Here is a 21157-nt window from a genome sequence, read left to right on the forward strand (position 1 = left end):
TATATATATATATATATATTATGCACCCAAAATACCACACGAATTAGAGAAATTATATTTTCATAGGTTTAGTTTGACATCCCAAATCATAAGAGAGAGAGAGGAGAGAATATTTATTATACCGTTAAGGAGAATATAGTTCATGCATCTTCCATAAGCGCATTCATGGTTACAAACACCACTTTTATCAGCCGCAATTGAAGCAAAAGACTGGAAACATGCCATAGAGGGGCAATCGCCTAATAGAGCGCACTTTGCCATGCATGAAGGCAGCGACGGATCTATGTATTGAGTCGGGAGTGGCACGCTACCTGATCGTTCGGATAAAGTTTTATATACGTACTAGTATTTTCCACAAAAATACCTACATAGGGAACAAGTGGCATCCCAAATCACAAAATGATTGAAGGTGCCATGGTTGAAGTGCTGAAATTCCATGCACAACACCCAGGATCAAGATTCTCTGAATGCAATTGTTGTTCCCTTTCTGTTCTTTTTGTTAATTTCTCTTATTTTTCCTTTCTGTTCTTTTTTGTTAATTTCTCTTATTTTCCATTTCTGTTCTTTTTTATTAATTTCTCTTATTTTCTTCATCTTAAATATTTATTCGTATTTTATTTGGATGGATGTAATCTAATCATTTTTTATTCATATAATATTATTTTATTAATTATAATTTTTTTTTTAATAGCGATGCATTAAAGACATAATATAATATTAATCAGCTACATGTAGATGGAAGGGGTGTATCGCATATTCGTTTATGCATAAAATAAATTTTAAATTTGATTGAATAAATTCAAAATGGAGCGAACCGAAGTAATCCAAAACGGATTGAATTGACTGAATGTACACCTTAATTCAATCTTCTTTATTAATGGTCGTTTACTATTAAAATAGTGACACCCATAACCATAAAATCCTGAATCCGCCTCTGCACGAAAGAATGGTGAGAATACATTGAGTCGCATAACCAATGCCCCCTGTCCTTACTAGGCAATCCCTCACAGATTCAGAAGACACGGGTCACCCTGAAAAGAGAAGGATTGCAAGCACAAAATGTAATTTAACACCTAACTTTCCCTCCATATTGAACCTTTCCTATTTTATTGATGTTAGGCTGATATATTAGTGTGAAAATAGGTAGAAGATTCATAAATACTTATAGTCACACATGCAGAAGAATTAGCAGATTCATAGTTTTGTCTTTAGTTTGTCTTTTGCTTCAGAAGAATTAATGCATTTTAATAAAGAGACGAAATGTGAACCACCGTGTGTCACACTGCACGAATAATTTTGCCATAATTATTTTTCCAATTTTGGACATACTAGTTAGGATTTTTGTGGAGTATCTTGGACTAAAACATGTCCCACTTTGTTAGAGCATTAAATACACCATTAGTTTAAAGCTTTTGTAACCAAGATTTATTTACTCTCTTCACGGTAAGACCTTATTATGTGACTTTAATGCTTAGTGTTTTTATTCTAGTTTTCATGAGTAGATAACTTAATTACTAAGATTGTGAACCCAATGATGGGTGTAATGTATGTGTGTTTACCATTGAATCCTATTATTTCTATAATAATTCAGGGACTAGAAAATAATTTAAACCTATTTCATTCCCCCGATTTGGTACTCGGCATGGTCATGAATACTTATAGTTACACATGCAAGAATTAGCATATTCATAGTTTAGTCTTTAGCTTTCATTGTTTTGTCTTTTGCTTCAGAAGAATCAATGCATTTTAATAAAGAGACAAAATGTGAACCACCATGCGGCCGGCCGTGTGTCACACTACATGAATAGTTTTGCCATAATTATTTCTCTAATTTTGGACCATTAAAAATAGACTAATTAGGATTTTTGTGGAGTATCTTGGATTAAAAAGTGTCACACTTTGTTAGAGCATTAAATGCACCATTATTTTAAAGCTTTTGTGAACAAGATCATTTACGTTAAGACCTTTTTTCATTGTATGACTTTAATGCTTAGTGTTATTATTCTAGTTGTTGTGAGTAGTGAGCTTTATTACTGAGGTTGTGGACCTAATGATAGGTATAATTTATGTGTGTTTACCATTGAATCTTATTATTTATATAATTCAGGGACTAGATAAAATAACTTGACACCTCTCGTAGTCCAAGAAACTTATTTATTTTCTCCATATTATATCATTTCCCTTATTATTCTTTTCATTTTAATTTATGTTAGAATTTCAAAATTCATGTCCCTTAGAATACATCGTGTAAAAGAAGTTCAATATCCATTACTATTAAAAAGAAAATCAATTACTGCCTAACCGCTCACTTGCAATTAATTCTCAGCATATGCCACCTACTATTTCTTCAAGGAATGAAGAGTGATATACCTACTCATATTCATAATTACATGCTCATGGTTGTAGAAAATAAAATTAACACTGACAATAAAGAACTAGTAAAAATAATTTTTGCCTATTTCATTTCCCCGATTTGGTACTCGGCATGGTTATGAAATTCATACATATTACTGTAGGTCCGCCCTGTCATAAATACTTATAATCGTACAATTCATAAGCATCAGCGAATTCATAGTTTAGTCTTTAGCTTTCATTGTTTTGTTTTTTGCTTCAGAAGAATCAATGGATTTTAACAAAGAGACAAAATGTGAACAACATGCGGGCCGTGTGTGACACTGCAGGAATAATTTTGTCATAATTATTTCTCCAATTGTGGACCATTAAAAAGAGACTAATTAGGATTTTTGTGGAGTATCTTAGATTAAAAAGTGTCACACTTGGTTAGAGCATTAAATACACCATTATTTTAAAACTATAGTGAACAAGATCATTTACTTTTGTGATGACCCAAAAAGTCATCTTTAAATTTAATAATTAATTATGTGTTTTAAAACCTAGAAAAGTACTATTTATCATTCCTCGACTTGCGTGCATAGCCCGTATAATTTTTCGGAAAGTTTTTTGTGTGAAAAATGGATTAAAATATGAAATAAAGCTTTAAAACTCAACTGAGTTAATTTTGGTCAATATTTTGAGCAAACAAACTCGAATCAGTATTTTGACAGTCTCGGTAGGTCCGTATCGTCATTTGGGACTCGAGCATATTCCCAGAATCGAATTTCGAGGTCCCTAACCCGAGATATGGATTTTTGATGAAAAATTAAAAGTTTAAAAGTTTAATAATTTTTAAGAATTTACTGATATTGGATTTATTGACACATGGTCCGTATTTTAGTTTCGGAGCCCGCTATAGGTCCACTATAATATGTATGACTTGTTTGCCAAATTTGGTGAGAAACAGAGTTGATTTGTCGTGATTCGGACGTCCGGTTGTGAAAATATAAGTTTTAAAGTTTTCTTGAAAATTTCCTTTAATTTGGTGTCCGATTCATAGTTCTAGGTATTATTTTGGCGATCTAATCGCGCGAGCAAATTCGTATGGTATTTTAGGACTTGTGTGCATATATGGTTTGGAACCCCGAGGGCTCGGGTGTAATTCAGATCAGGATCGACGCATTTTGGAACCATGAAACTGCCGAACCTGCTGCTACTGGTTTCCTTCTATGCGATCGCGTGACTGTGTCCGCAATCGCGAAGGCTTAATGGTCACAGATGAAATTTTTACTATGCGATCGCATAGTGAGGTCTGCGATTGCACAGTGACAGCAGGCAAAGCACCGCGAATGCGAGGTCCAAGCCGCGTTCGCGTAGAAGGAATGAGGCAGAAGGTGAAGCACAAAATTTGTACTACGTGATCGCACAATGATGTCCGCGATTGCGGAAGGCTAAGAAATTGTGCTTCGCGTTCGCGAGAGCACTGCCGCGTTCGCGTAGAGCAAAAAGTTGGGCAGCCAAAAATGTGCTTCGCGATCGCGAAGCATTGTACGCGATCGCATAAGGTAAACTCTCGGGGAACAGAACTTAAGTTCTAGAAATGGGATTTCGTCCCATTTTCAACCATTTTCCATATTAAGGCGATTCTTGAGCGATTTTCACGGAAAAATATTGGGGTAAGTGTTCCTTATCCTATATTGATTATATTTCATGATTCCATACTCATTTATATCATGAATCCATGAAATTTTGGGAGAAAAATCAGATTTTTATAAAATTTTCCAAAAAACGAAAATTTAAGATTTCAAGGTCCATTTGACATCGTAATTTGATAATTTTTGTATGGTTGGACTCGTCTCGGAATGGATGTTCGGATTTCGTAAGTTTTTTTGATATATGAGACGTGGGCCCCACTGTCAATTTTTAAAGTGAATTTTAGATTTTATCCGAAAAATTAGTAAATTTATATGGAATTAATTCCTATGATTTGTATTTAGTATATTGAATTATTTGTGAATAGATTTGAAGTTTTTGGAGTCAAATTTAAAAGAAAAAATCGTGGTCGAGTAATTGATTGAAATTACAAAGCGAGGTAAGTGTCGTGGTTAACCTTGACTTGAGGGAATAGAACCCTTAAATTATTTATTATGTGAAATGCATGTGAACGACGTATCGACGAGGTGACGAGTGTCTATACGTCGTCAAATTAATTGTTTGCATAATTATTTGAAAATCATAAATTGTTCTAAGACACGAATTAATTGTTATAATAATTATTTCTCTCCTATTCTTTGTCAAATATTAATTCTTGAATTTCTGCAATAATTGTTACATGCTATTTGATTTATGTGTCGTAATTTTTATTTGACATTTAGCATACTAAATATTAAACTGCCTATTTTCTCCATAATTTTCATAATTAATTGCTAATTGTCATTGTTTGTTCATAAATAAATTATAATTATTGTGTGTCTTGATGCTTAATAGTTTCTCATTGGACGTGGTATTTATTGGAGTAATATTTATTATATTTATGAGTTGTTTAAAGTTATATTGGGGGAACGGATTGCACGCCGCAATGGAAATGAAAGTAAATATATATATTAGGGGATCGGATTGCACGCCGCAACAGACTTATTTAAAAGTCTATATTGGAGGATCACATTGCACGCCGCAACAAACTTATTAAAAAGTCCATATTGGGAGATCGGGTTGCACGCAACGACAGACTTATTTAAAAGTCTATATATATATACTTGATTAAAATAAATATATTGGAGGGTTGAAAATGAATATATTGTGGGAATGGGTTGCACGCTGCAACGAAAATTGGTTGAAATAATAATTGGTTATGACTGCTGAGTTGGCTTCAACTATTAAAAAAAAAAGAGCTATCTGATTTAATTCTATTTTTGTGGTTATTACTATTATTGCGTACAGGTTAATGTAAGTGACGTGCCTTAGCCTCATTACTACTTCGTCGAGGTTAGGCTCGGCACTTACCAGTACATGGGGTCGGTTGTATTGATACTACACTCTGCACTTCTTGTGCAGATTTCAGAGTTGGTCCCGGCGGCGTACCATAGACTTGCTCGGATTTTAGCGACTAGAGGAGACTTGAGGTACAACTGCACGGCGTCCGCAGTTCTGAAGTCCCCGTCTACCTTATTTTAGTTGTGTGTTTGCTTTCAGACAACTTTATTTTATTCAAACCTTTATTTGTATTAGTCTAGAAGCTCGTGCACTTGTGACACCAATTCTGGGATAGTATTTAGATATCGCAATTTTTATGGATTATTCACTATATTTCACTCTTAACTTCCACATTTGTTTCTTTGTTATTAATAGATTTAAAATTATTTTAAAATGGATAATATTATTCTAACGTTGGCTTGCCTAGAAGTGAAATATTAGGCACTATCACGGTCCCGAAGGTGAGAATTTTGGGTCGTGACAACTTTCTTGACTGTAAGACCTTTTTTCATTGTATGACTTTAATGCTTAGTGTTATTATTCTAGTTGTCATGAGTAGTTTAGCTATATTACTAAGGTTGTAGACCCAATGATGGGTATAATTTATGTGTGTTTACCATTGAATCTTATCTATATATATATATATATATATATATATAATTGAGGGACATCAAAGAGATGAAGTGGCATGCTCTAAAGCCAGAATTTGTATTTATTTTTTCCCTCAATTCTTTTGTTATTTTCTCCTTATGTTGATTTTTAAAAAGCCCAAAAATCACGATTTAGCATAATAAATATTAAACTGCCTATTTTTTCAATGATTTTCATAATTAATTGCTAATTGCCATTGTGTGTTCATAAATAAATTATAATTATTGTGTGCCTTGATGCTTAATAGTTTCTCATTGGACATGGTATTTATTGGAGTAATTTTTATTTTATTTATGAGTTATTGTTGGGACCAACCACACTCACGCAAGTATACGTGGTCGTCAAGTAATAGAGTATCGTTCCCACGAGGACTTATGATTAACTTTTGACTAATTCAAACTCTAATAACTTATCGACTCAAGCGATTTCTTATAAAATAGATAATTGTTTAATTTACTACCTAAAGACTATCAAGTAATGGAATATAAGAAATCAATACAACACTTAAATGGTTTTAAATAACAATCAATGGGAGATAATATTCCAGGGTCACGGGTTATTTAACAATCATGTTACATTCTTAGCTTAAAATAACTAATTGATTTATCTGGATTGTTGGTTCACAGGGTTGATATTACTCATAAGAGTCTGTCGAGCCCTTACTAGCTTATTCAAGCTAACTTAATACTTATACGTCTATGGAATTAAACTTAACAAGAACGCATGTACAATTCCTGTATTGCAACCGAGCAAGGCAATTAGGTATATGTCTATCCCAATTGCGAATCCTTTCCCCTATGCCCGGGTTTAAGAACTTGCTCTATTTAATTCTATATGCAATCTAGAGTTCCCACTTTAGAGTTCAACTCTTGATTCGTAGATAATATTTCACTGTTAGCTAATCAGCAAAATAATTAAAAATAGAATTAAATAAACAACCCAATATGATAAAATCAACTTCGTCAAATTAAACTTCAAACATCAACATTCATATATACCCATGACCCTAGAACAATAGGGTTCTTAGCCACTCATATTCAGGCAATCATTAAAAATTCACAAGAGTGCATAAGAATCAATCAAAGAAAGAGAGAATAGGAACTCAAGACGAATTCCGTGGTTTTAGAACTTTTTTTTAGCTTTTTCCCCTTCCCCCAATATGTTCGATAACCTAAAGGAGGCGTTTTTGGCTTATATATGGCGTACAAAAGTCGTGGGCCAAAGCTCTCCTATTACTAGTCCAAATCGGCTTCAGGGATTGATGCTAAGGTGGATGCGTCGCATCCACCTCGTCCTCCATTTCAGCTTTGCCTGCGAGGGTGGATGCGACGCATCCACCTCGTCCTCTATTTCTCAGCTTTGCATGCGAGGGTTGATGCGACGCATCCAACCCTAATTCCTCCATCTCAGCTTTGCCCAGGTGCGGATGCTATGGCGGATGCTATGCGCCGACTTCACTGCTAAGAGTGCACGAAATCTGATCTTTTTCTAGATTGGATGCGACGCATCCAATCTCTCTTCCTTTACCTAGAGCACCTTTTCTTTATATTTTGCACTCCAAACACCCTAATTCACCACACACAACTCAATTAGTCATAAAACTAATAATTAAACCATATTGGGCATTTTAAAGATCAAATAACATCAAGAAGCGATTAAAACATGGGTAAAGTAACATCAACACATATCGAAATATGCCAAACATCACTACCCCACACTTAAACCTTTGTTCGTCCTCGAACAAACCATCCTATAGTAGACGAAACAAAATTAAGCTCTTATCATTCAAAGCACACTGCACCTATGACCATGGTTATTTGCAACAATTAGGCTCTAGACTATGCATCACATACACTTCCCTTTACTTATGCCCTTCTTTAAACATATTCGAACAAAGACAACATGCTCACAACAACCCTAACCTCAAAAACCGACTCAATGTCACTATGCACTCATGGCTTGAACACCCAACATCATAGAGAAGTCTAATAACGTTACCTATCCCTCGTGAAACCATGTGCCCTCACAACAAGAACAAGAGAGCGAGTTCAATCCACACATTAGAATCTCATGATCAAATATATTTTAATGACTCACATATATCAAAGAAAATCGCTCACTCTCACAAAGAAGTCACATGCATGAAATTGGTACCATAGGCTTGCCCTTAATGTAAATCTCTACTAATGTAAGCTCGCTCGATCTAAAATCAATTAGGACTTTTTCATGGTTGTACTGTGGGCTAAGGGACGGGTAGGATATATTTAAGGAATAGTGACTCACCCTCCTAAGCACTTTAATACATCACAAAATTACTTTAAGCATATTTTCTTCAACACCACTTCAATTTCACAAATATCACCCCCAAAACAGTCCCTTTTTCTTTAAGCACTATTTTAGTTCATACCCACTAGCAAGAACAAGACAACAATTTATTCATTTCTATTTTTCCTTCCTTTTTTTTTTTTTGATTTCAAATTCCGCTAGTGGTGTAATATTTTACAAAACAAGTGCATCTTTCTTCCTTTCATTGGTTCCACTCAAAAGTCACCCCAACGTAGTCCCTTTTTACTTCTTTTAGCGCTCATCTAATAATTAAAGTGCTTTAAGAGGTAAAAAAATCAAAACAATGTCAATTAAGAATAAAAAGGGTATAGGCTTGTAATGTGGGTACCAAATAAAAGTCATTAGGCTCAAAATGGTTAACTAGGGATAAATTTTATTTGTGATAAGCAATAAGCTCAAAAAGATCAAAGAAAGCCTAAAATCATTTTTCAAACCGAGCATCACCTCAAATTTCGCTTCAACTCACATACCGGGCAAGTTCTAGACACAAGTACAATACATGGACTACACAAAAACCTCATCATACTTAGCACATGACTCACTAAGGACGGTCCCATTCCGACTCTCAAATAATGCAAGTGTTCACGGAGCCACGAGATATTAAGTATTAAGCGCAAAGTGAACATAAGTCATGTAAACGAGACATAGGTGTCACAAACATGTTGTCCAATATATGAAGGCTTCATGATCAATTTCAAAACATAGGATAGGCACTACATATGCCAAAGCCTGAATATACTACTATCAAACAAGTCAAGAGCCCCCTAGGAATCTCATATTTCTTCCTCCATTTATTTTCTAACTCTAATCTATTCTAAAAGAAAAATTTTTACTACCCAGTTCAAAATACATTCCATGGAAAAGAACCGATGCACAAAGAAAAACCACAGGGGATTATTACTACCTACACAAAAAATTTTACTAATTACGGCTACTACTCTAAATTTTTTTTTTTTTTTGATAAAATCAACTTAATACTTTCTAGAATCAACTGAGAGTTACTCCATATAGATGAATTTACTGCTATTACATGCCATTAATCCAGTGAATGTTACAGCCCCCAACAGTCAAATTGTAACAGTTTAGTACATTCATCCATACAAAAAATATGAATAACCCCCACCCCACACTTAGAACTGTGCGTTGTCCCCAATGCACACAAATAAGGTAAAGTAGGGTGAGAAGAAACTCCCTCAAGTCAAGGTGGAAGGCTCATCCGCAGTCTGTGGAAGAGCATCTGCATCCATGGCATTCATCAGGACCCGATAACTCTCTTCAACTTTACAAATAAGCATTGCGCTATATAGATATCATTATGCCTAACATGAGGTTTATCCGAGCGACGCTCACTAACCACGTTCAATTTCACATAGCACCTCACTCGACCCCACACTTATTCTCACGAGATATCATCACGCATAACGCTTACACAATGTAAATCGAGTAACACTTTATGATTCAAGATGTCTAGCATGTGCCGGATGTTCAATTCATTTAGACAATATATCATAGGCTCAAAACATTGCTGTACACAATCAACACAAACGACCTCACACTTATTCACAAGCATATACCAATATTGCTCGGTTACTCAGACTTCACCGGCGCCCAAATTTACCTCACGGTCAATTCATCGAACATGTGATATGCAACAGTTGTGCCTAGTTCATTCTATCAGTTGGGTAATGCGACTACCCTCCCAAAATTAACGAGATGAAGGGAATTATAGTTTATCATCTCGCAACCATTACAACTAACAAGAACGACAGCCCTAAACCTCAGGCTTTTTCAGTTCCTCTCTTAATCACATGTGTGATATTTGAAATTGGCAAAACCTAACTTGTTGCTACCATTGAGAGAGGGAAGAGAGGAGAATTAGGAGAGAAGAAAAAGAAAGAACGAAGAAGATGATGCGTACCTGTCGCGTTTGGATGCGTCGCAATTGGGATTAAAGAAAGAACGAGGACGACGGGCTTTTTATGTTAGGGTGTCGTGTTTTTTTTTATGTTTGAATTTTGTTTTTGGCCTAAGATGTGTTAAAATATAGCACTTACCTGTGCGTTCGAGCTTGGACGCGACGCATCCCCTCTGCTTTCTCCAAAAATTGGTTGGACGCGACGCGGACGCGATAGACAGACTTCACTGCCTTGAGCAATTGGTCTATCAATGTTTTCATGCTGAGGGGGATGCGACGCATCCGCCTCGTTTTCCCATATCTAGACCGAGTTTTTTTTTTCTTTCACAAAAGTTACTACACTTAAGAATGAGTACTACAACTAAGCTAAAATAGCACATAAACTCATCCAAACGATCTCCTCACCCCACACTTAAAATTTTGCAATGTCCTCAATGCACACTATAAATAATAAGAGGGTAAACGAGACTCCCTGGTAGGCCAAAGGCCTAAGCAATAGCGGCTCACGAGGTACTCAGACTTTCCCCAGGCATCGTCCTTTGTGTGGGCACCCCACACTTAGTCCTCACCATCTAGCTCGCTTTTGCACTCTTCTAATGGCTTTGCTTCCTATGCTCATAATCCTACAAAACAAAAATAAATACTATAAAATAATAAAAATAAAATAAAATAAAAAGTAAACAAAAATAAAAGAAAGCAGTACAGCTAGGTTGCCTTCCAACAAGCGCCTGATTTAACGTAGTGGCACGACATGAACCACTTTTTGCCTCCACCTCGAACGTATGAATTGAGCCCCTAACATGGCATCCAGTTTGCGGCTATGCTCCAGTGGTAGGGCTACAATGATAACCAGGCCAAGTAATAAATGTTTCACTCTACAGTTCTCGGTCTTTAGATGAGGAATGTATTTTTTGCTTTTTGGCATGACAAATTCAAGAATACAAGCACTCTCATCCTCACTCTTTGACTCCCCCATAGGCTCAGATGGCTTGATTACTATCTTACTATCTAAACACAATGTGGAAAAATGATTGGAATGAGGACCAATACGCCCTAACTCTAGAATTGTATTACTCTTTACATCCTCATATTTACATACACAAGAATCTTCAAATATAACATTATCTACTTCCTCACATGGCTCTAGTGTACTTTTCTCAACATGGGCATCATCAACAAAAATATGCTCGAGTGATTGGCTCTCCACTTTTAGCTCCTCAATTTGGCGTATAAGCTCATTTTCAGCTTTACACAACTCATTACTGTTTTGTTGGATGTTAGACGCATTAACCTTTGTATTCAATTGAGCCTCTAAGTCGTGAATAGTAGTACCAAATTTATCGATCTCTTGTCCCAATTTGGCTCTTACTTCTATAAAGTATCTCATCTCATTTGTAATTTCCTCACGTTGAGCCTCATATATTTCTAATCTTTCGGATTGTTCCACCAGCGACATATGGCTCAAAATCTCCACTTTTTCAAAATTATCTTCTTGCTGGTACTCGCTCTCTTCATTCAATTCTTCCATATTGGCCTTCATTCTTGTGATTGCTGCCCTCATTCTTTTCATATATTTTTTGAGTTCATCCTGTTGCTCTGCTACTTGCCTCAGAATATCCCTAATATATACATCAGGTTCCATATCCTGCACTTCATTGCCCCTATCAAACTCAGAAACATCATTAGAAAGATCATAATAAGGGCTCAGAGAAGGATGAACAGGATTAGGACAACCATCCCAATGGCCATCTTGACCACCATACATATTGCAAATATTTCACTCAAAGGATTGAGATTGTGTGCACAAATCGGTCCCGGGAATATTCTGATAATTTTTCCACCAGTGGGGTCCTCCACAATATGGACAAGGATCATCAAAATAAGAATAACCATCATTCGAATAATTTTCATTCCAAGATGCCATGTTGAAATAAATAACAAATACTAACTAAAGTAAAAAAAAAATGAATAGATAAAAAAAATGTCTAACCTAGAAAAATAGCTAATTTCTAAGTCCCCGGCAAGGGCGCCAAAAACTTGTTGGGACCAAACACACTCACGCAAGTATACATGGTCGTCAAGTAATAGAGTAGTGAATAGAGTATCGTTCCCACGAGGACTTATGATTAACTTTTGACTAATTCAAACTCAAATAGCTTATCGATTCAAGCGATTTCTTATAAAATAGATAATTGTCTAATTTACTACCTAAAGACTATCAAGTAATGGAATACCAGAAATCAACACAACACTTAAATAGTTTTAAATAACAATCAATGGGAGATAATATTCCAGGGTCACGGGTTATTTAACAATCATGTTGCATTCTTAGCTTAAAATAACTAATTGATTTATCTGGATTGTTGGTTCACAGGGTTGATATTACTCATAAGAGTCTGTCGAGCCCTTACTAGCCTATTCAAGCTAACTTAATACCTATACGTCTATGGAATTAAACTTAACAAGAACGCATGTACAATTCCTGTATTGCAACCGAACAAGGCAATTAGGTATATGTCTATCCCAATTGCGAATCCTTTCCCCTATGCCCGGGTTTAAGAACTTACTCTATTTAATTCTATATGCAATCTAGAGTTTCCACTTTCGAGTCCAACTCTAGATTCGTAGATAATATTTCACTGTTAGCTACTCAGCAAAATAATTAAAAACAGAATTAAATAAATAACCCAATATGATAAAATCAACTTCGTCAAATTAAACTTCAAACATCAACATTCATGTATACCCATGACCCTAGAACAATAGGGTTCTTAGCCACTCATATTCAGGCAATCATCAAAAATTCACAAGAGTGCATAAGAATCAATAAAAGAAAGAGAGAATAAGAACTCAAGACGAATTCCGTGGTTTTAGAACTTTTTTTTAGCTTTTTCCCCTTCCCCTAATATGTTCGATAACCTAAAGGAGGCATTTTTGGCTTATATATTGCGTACAAAAGTCGTGGGCCAAAGCTCTCCTATTCCTAGTCCAAATCGGCTTCAGGGATTGATGCTAAGGTGGATGCGACTGGATGCGTCGCATCCACCTCGTCCTCCATTTCAGCTTTGCCTGCGAGGGTGGATGCGACGCATCCATCTCGTTCTCTATTTTTCAGCTTTGCATGCGAGGGTGGATGCGACACATCCAACCCTAATTCCTCCATCTCAGCTTTGCCCAGGTGCGGATGCTATGGCGGATGCTATGGGCTGACTTCACTGCTAAGGGTGCACGAAATCTGATCTTTTTCTAGATTGGATGCGACGCGTCCAATCTCTCTTCCTTTACCTAGAGCACCCTTTCTTCATATTTTTGCACTCCAAACACCCTAATTCACCACACACAACTCAATTAGTCATAAAACCAATAATTAAACTATGTTGGGCATTTTAAAGATCAAATAACATCAAGAAGCGGTTAAAACATGGGTAAAGTAACATCAACACATATCGAAATATGCCAAACATCACTTGTTTAAAGTTATATTGGGGGAACGGGTTACACGCCGCAACGGAATTGAAAGTAAATATATATATTGGGGGATCGGATTGCATGCCGCAACGGAATTGAAAGTAAATATATATATTGGGGGATCGGATTGCACGCCGCAACAGACTTATTTAAAAGTCTATATTGAGGGATCAGATTGCACGCCGCAACAAACTTATTTAAAAGTCTATATTGGGGGATCGGATTTCACACCGCAACAGACTTATTAAAAAGTTCATATTGGGTGATCGGGTTGCACGCCGCAACAGACTTATTTAAAAGTCTATATATATACTTGATTAAAATAAATATATTGGAGGGTTAAAAATGAATATATTGTGGGAACGGGTTGCACGCTGCAACGAAAATTGGTTGAAATAATAATTGGTTATGACTGCTGAGTTGGCTTCAACTATTAAAAAAAATGAGCTATATGATTTAATTTTATTTTTGTGGTTATTACTATTATTGCGTACAAGTTAATGTAAGTGACCTGCCTTAGCCTCGTCACTACTTCGTCGAGGTTAGGCTCGGCACTTACCAGTACATGGGGTCGGTTGTACTGATACTACACTCTGCACTTGTTATACAGATTTCGGAGTTGGTCCCAGCGGCGTACCATAGACTTGCTCGAATTTCAGCTACTAGAGGAGACTTGAGGTATAACTGCACGGCGTCCGCAGTTCTGAAGTCCCCGTCTACCTTATTTTAGTTGTGTGTTTGCTTTCAGACAGCTTTATTTTATTCAAACCTTTATTTGTATTAGTCTAGAAGTTCGTGCACTTGTGATACCAATTCTGGGATAGTATTTAGATATCGCAATATTTATGGATTATTCACTATATTTCAGTCTTAACTTCCACATTTGTTTCTTTGTTATTAATAGATTTAAAATTATTTTAAAATGGATAATATTATTCTAACGTTGGCTTGCCTAGCAAGTGAAATGTTAGACGCTATCACGATTCCGAAGGTGAGAATTTCGGGTCGTGATAACTTTCTTGACTGTAAGACCTTTTTTCATTGTATGACTTTAATGCTTAGTGTTATTATTCTAGTTGTCATGAGTGGTTTAGCTTTATTACTAAGGTTGTAGGCCCATGATTGGTATAATTTATGTGTGTTTACCATTGAATTATATTTATATATATATATATATATATATATATATATATATATATATATATATATATATATATAAAATTGAAGGACATCAAAGAGATGATGTGGCATGCTCTAAAGCCAGAATTTGTATTTATTTTTTCCCTCAATTCTTTTGTTATTTTCTCCTTATGTTGATTTTTAAAAAGCTCAAAAACCACCTCTGTAACGTTTGGTCCATACTAAAGACCGAAAAGTCACGTCTATTGCACATTAATGCCTCATAAATAAATCAATGTGTAAAGGTCAGTTTCAATAAACCAATCGTTTCCACCTATTCAAAACCGACCGAAATGCCTCATTAATAAAGAACCGTTTCCCTTTTGTTAGAACTTTAAAAGCCTCACAAATTTTTCTGTCAACTATAAAGCCCATAAGCCACCATCAGAAAAATCAGAAAAATAAGAAAGATATTTGAAAAGGAATAAGGAAGAAGAGGAACTGTTCTGAACATTACTTGGAAGAACATTCGCATTTTCTCATTTTTCTTACATTTTTGAATTTGGTATGTCTGCATTGATTATTTCGTCCCTTTCGGTTTGATTCCTTATACATGCACGAGCAAAAGTTGTATATGACTTGAAGTTTTGATTTTATTATTTTGTATATATACACAATTTTGGGACATAGCCCGATGATGTGGCAAGCCTCATTGAACAGGAAACCCAATTATTTTTTGTGTCAATTATTTGGCTTTTTATCCTACTTTTCCTATTAATTTGCCTATTTTTACAAAACCAAACGTCACTTCTTCAAAAACCTAAAGTCACGTCCTTTTTCTCTTCTTTCTCATTAAGAAAACCAAATATGATAGGCATAAAAATCCAAACTAGAACGTCTTTTTCAAACCGTTGCTTGCAACGTTACAAATAACAGTTTGCTTGCCCGTTTTCTTTTATCTCTTCACTAATGCCTATTAAATATGCCTGAAAGCACAAATTTCTTTATTCAAGTTGAACTTGCCCGTTTCACAACCTTCTGCGATATCTCGCAAGGTTTATTTTGGTACTATACTAAAATATTGTTGAATCTTTGTCAAATACATTAACAAAATTAATTTTTTTTGCAGGTTTGTTGTTGATTTAATCTTCTGATTTTGATATATTAAGTTTTCCACGGGTGAAAATTTCACCAATTTTTTCTTCTTTGCAGATACGTCATAGAATGCTTTGCAAATTAAAAGAATTTCATAAAACATTATATCAGGAATATATTACTTTTAGGTTACTTCATTAGAATCTTTATCTTCAAATGCATGCTGTAATTCGAAAGGGTGGTCGTCCCAAATTAAACTTGATGTGTTTTAATTTCTAGGCTCTTAATTATGGTGCTTGCACGCTTATTAGTACTAATTAACATTTTTGAATTTTTTTTATAAATTACTTACAGTTGATAAACAAGGCAGCAAAGGCTGGATAAGAGTACAAAGTAATTACATTGAAGCAAATAATGAAATGAAAACAAGATAGTTTATAGAGGCAAAAGCAATAACATAGATAGATAGCTAGTATATAGTTCTGTGCTGTCAGTATAATGTTTAATTTTCTTTCTTCATTTGTTATCTTACTGTTGGATTCTAAACCGCATTATGCATAATAGGGCTTTCTTTTTCATGAAAAACTTGGTCTTGGTTATGGTGCATAATTTTTTGGTCTATGTATTAACCTTTTACAATAAATAAAAATAGATATAGTTTTAGCATGTGTGTAAGAAGGTGGCCAGGTAATTAAGTGTTCTCTGGCTTTTATGGGATGGGTATCAGTTTTTCTAATTTGTAAAATAACTATATCGTTTGGTATGCAGGATGATATATATGATGCCACAAATAGCGCAACGGAAAGTCGGAATATGTTTATGGAAATGGCTAAAAGAAAATGGAAGGTATATTTTAGTAAATTGCTCGTGTATAGGTAGGTGTTTTGATAAATTTTTATACTGTATTTTTCACAATAAATACAGAGTCTTACTTTATACATGAGGTTGAATGTGGTTTTTGGGATAATATCTCTGTTCTTGTAGCTATGAAGTGATTGTGCCCTTCATTGCTCATTTGAGAGCAATAATAGGTAATCTATTTTTTTGTTTGTAGAAGCTTCTTTCTCATAGTTACATTCCTTTCTCATATCATGAAATTTCAGTTATAAGATAAATTTTTACGTTTAGAGACCAAACACGAACGCTGGTATATATAAATTGAGTATTCTCTCTTCAACGTTGAAAATTAGAACAAACATGAGAGAAAAGAAAATTTCATCTCAAGTTTCATCGTGTGATTAGAGTTTCACATGGTATAATTCGGTGATACTTCTATTGGCAATTGTAGTAATGGAAGAGAACATATGTGTGCTAAAATTTGAAGATGAAAGTTTTGAATTGAAGCATGAACGAAAGGGACGTTATCTACGGCTAATGCTGACCTAACACAATGATTTTGAGTTTTATCACAACAACCCAAATTTCCATCTAAATTGACAGCATTTGGTTTTCAGGAAAGTAATCAAAGGAATTGGGTGCTTCCTTTTGCTGAACATGTGATAAATGGTGTTGGAGATCTTTCTTAAGAAACCGTAGATTTTTTAAGACACCATTGCAACCCTTGGTAAAAAGCTAAGTTCCCTTAATGTAACTTTGGTTCTCATTATTTGAGGTATATATATATTTTAGTACCCATCTTTCTTAAAAAGCTAAGTTCTCATACTTACATATATAGTATTATCTGCTATAAACTCAAATTTATGAATTAACCCCAAAGTATATTGTTTATAAGCACTTTCATTATCATAGAAAGGACGGTTTAATAAATTTAAACATCCTTTTTTATCACCGCACGAAGCGCTTATATATTAACTAGTTATTTATATAATTCAGGGACTAGTTAAAATAAATTGACACCTCACGTAGTCCAAGAAACTTATTTATTTTCTCCATATTATATCATTTCCCTTATTATTCTTTTCATTTTAATTTATGTTAGAATTTCAAAATTCATGTCCCTTAGAAGACATCGTATAAAAGAAGTCCAATATCCATTACTATTAAAAAGAAAATCAATTACTGCCTAACCGCTCACTTGCAATTAATTCTCAGCATATGTCGCCTACTATATCTTCAAGGAATGAAGAGTGATATACCTACTCATATTCATAATTACATGCTCATGGTTGTAGAAAATAAAATTAACCTTGACAATAAAGAACTAGTAAAAATATTTTGTGTTGGGAATAAACCCCCTATAAAAATAATATTCACAGTAATAGAAGCGGAATAATCATGTGTGATGACCCAAAATGTCATCTTAAATTTAATAAGTAATTCTGTATTCTGAGACCTCGAAAAGCACTATTTATCATTCTTCGACTTGCGTGCGCAGTCCATACAATTTTCCGATAAGTTTTTATATGAAAAGTGGATTAAAATGGGAAATAGAGCTTTAAAACTCAACTAAGTTGACTTTGGTCAACATTTTGAGCAAACGGATTCGGATCAATATTTTGAAAATTTTGGTAGGTTCGTATTGTGATTTGAGACTTGGGCATATGCCCGAAATTAAATTTTGAGGTCCCTAACTCGAGATATGGAATTTTAATAAAAATATTAAAAGCTTGAAAGCTTAATGGTTTTTAAGAAATTACAGATGTTGGATTTATTGACCTCGGGTTTGTATTTTGGTTTCGCAGCCCGGTATAGGTCCAGTATAATATTTATGACTTGTCTGCCGAATTTGATGAGAATCGGAGTTGATTTGACGTGATTCGGACGTCCGGTTGTAAAAATATAAGTTTTAAAGTTTTCTTGAAAACTTCCTTTAATTTCGTATCCGATTCGTAGTTCTAGGTGTTATTTTGGCGATTCGATCGCGCGAGCAAGTTCGTATGATATTTTAAAACATGTGTGCATATTTGGTTTGGAGCCCCGAGGGCTAGGGTGAGTTTCGGATAGGCTATGAGATGTTTTGGACTTTAAAAATCTTGAATTTTGTTGCAGCATGTGTTCTGGCATGTTCTTCTTCGCGTTCGCGAAGGTACTCTTGCGAACGCGAAGAGTAAACTGGGCAGCTGGATTTTTCTTCTTCGCGAACGCGAAGCGATGGGGGAATTAGCCTTCGCGAACGCGACCATCTCCTCGCGAACGCATAGTGTTAAGCACACATGGGGGAGGGTCGATCATTCCTTCAGCGCGAACGCGAGCTATGCCTCGCGAACGCGAGCTGTGCCTCGCGAACGCGAAGGAGGACTCGTAAACGTGAAAGCCACGGGCTGCTACTCATCGCGAACGCGACAGGCCCTTCGCGAACGCGAAGAAGGCCTGACCCCTGTGACTAAAAACAGAACCAAAAACGAGATTTTTCCCATTTTTCACAAACCCTCAATTATAACTCGGCTTAGGGGCGATTTCAAAGGAGTTTTTTATGATTTCGAACTGGGTGTTCTTTATCATATAGTGATTGTATTTCACAAATCCATGTCTATATTCATCATTTATTTCAGATTTAGATGGAACGAATTGGAATTTTTGTAAAACTTTCCAAAAATAAAAAATTAAGATTTGAAGGTCCATTTGATATCGGAATTGGACAAATTTGATATGGTTGAACTCGTATCGGAACGGGTGTTCGGATTTCGCAAGTTTTTCTGGGATTTGAGACGTGGGTCCCACTGCCGAATATTTTAATGAATTTCGAATTTTTATCCGAAAGATTTGTAAATTCATATGGAATTAATTTCTATAATTAGTATTGAATATATTGAATTGTTTGTGAATAGATTTGAAGCTTTCGCAGGCAAATTTAAAAGTAAAAGCTGTGGTTGAATAATTGATTGGAATTTGCAAAGCGAGGTAAGTGTCGGAGTTAACCTTGACTTGAGGGAATAGAACCCTTAAATTATTTGTTATGTGAATTGCATGTAAACGACGTATAGGCGAGGTGACGAGTGTCTATACGTCGTCAAATTAATTGTTTGCCTGCTTACTTGAAAAATCATAAATTATTTTTAATCATAAATTAATTATTATAATAATTGTTTCTCTCTTATTCTTTGCAAATATAAATTCTTGAATTCTCGCATTAATTGTTACATGCTATTTGAATTATGTGCCTTAATTGTTATTTGACATTTAGCGTAATAAATATTAAACTGCCTATTTGCTCCCTGATTTCCATAATAATTTTCTATTTGTCATTGTTTGCTTCATAATTAAACCATAATTATTATATGCTTGTTGTCTTGTAATTTTATATTAATTGTTACATTTATTGGAAAAATTTCTTCTATAAGAATTGGTAAATGAAAATGTTGGAGGAGCGGGTTGCACGCCGCAACATGATTGATTGTAATGAATATATTGGAGGATCGGGTTGCACGCCGCAACAGACTTATTAAAAGTCTATATTGGAGGATCGGGCTGCACGCCGCAACAGACTTATTAAAAATCAATATTGGAGGATCGGGTTGCATGCCGCAACAGACTTGTTAAAAAGTTAATATTGGAGGATCGGGTTGCACGCCTCAACAAACATGATTAAAATGAATATGTTGGATGAGCGGGTTACACGCCGCAATAGAACTGAATGTGGATATATTGTGAGAGAAGGTTGCACGCTGCAATAGAAATAATAGAAATGATAATTGGTTATGACTGCTGAGTTGCCTTCAATTATTATAAATGAATTACCTGATTTATTCCTATTATTGTTGTTGTTACTAATATTGCGTACAGGTTAATGTAAGTGAACCGTCTTAGCCTCGTCACTACTTCGTCGAGGTTAGGCTCAGCACTTACCAGTACATGGGGTCGGTTGTACTAATACTACACTCTGAACTTCTTGTGCAGATTTTGGAGTTGGTCCCTGCGGCGTACCATAGACTTGCTCGGATTTCAGCTATCAGAGGAGACTTGAGGTATAAATGCATGGCGTCCGTAGTTCTGAAGTCCCCGTCTATTGTACTTTAGCTGTGTGTTTATTTCCAGACAGCTTTATTTTATTTAGACCTTTATTTGTATTTATTCTAGAAGCTCGTGCACTTGTGACACTAATTCTGAATGGTATTTAGACACCGTTATTATTATGGATTATTTTAAAATTATTTTCGCATTTGCCTCCTTGTTATTAATAAATTTAAATTTTCTTTTAAAAAAATGGATAACGTTATTCTAACATTGACTTACATAGCAAGTGAAATGTTAGGCGCCATCACAGTCCGGAGGTGGGAATTTCGGGTCGTGACAGTTGGTATCAGAGCACTAGGTTATATAGGTCTCACGAGTCACGAGCAAGCTTAGTAGAGTCTG

General features: G+C 35.2%; 1 long non-coding RNA gene across 2 annotated transcripts; it reads left to right on the top strand.

The window, feature by feature from the left end:
* Window positions 1-15384: 15384 nt before the first annotated feature.
* LOC142169423 (uncharacterized) lies at window positions 15385-20952 on the top strand. Of its 2 annotated transcripts, XR_012699157.1 has the most exons (3): window positions 15394-15871; window positions 16670-16747; window positions 20699-20952. It is a non-coding gene; the product is annotated as an uncharacterized LOC142169423 (long non-coding RNA). The 2 variants fall into 2 exon arrangements; XR_012699156.1 differs by lacking the exon at window positions 20699-20952 and having other exon boundaries at window positions 15385-15871; window positions 16670-17534.
* The last annotated feature ends 205 nt before the right edge of the window (window positions 20953-21157 follow it).

This window comes from Nicotiana tabacum, chromosome 15, assembly GCF_000715075.1.
Source record: "Nicotiana tabacum cultivar K326 chromosome 15, ASM71507v2, whole genome shotgun sequence".
NCBI classification, from domain to species: Eukaryota; Viridiplantae; Streptophyta; class Magnoliopsida; order Solanales; family Solanaceae; genus Nicotiana; species Nicotiana tabacum.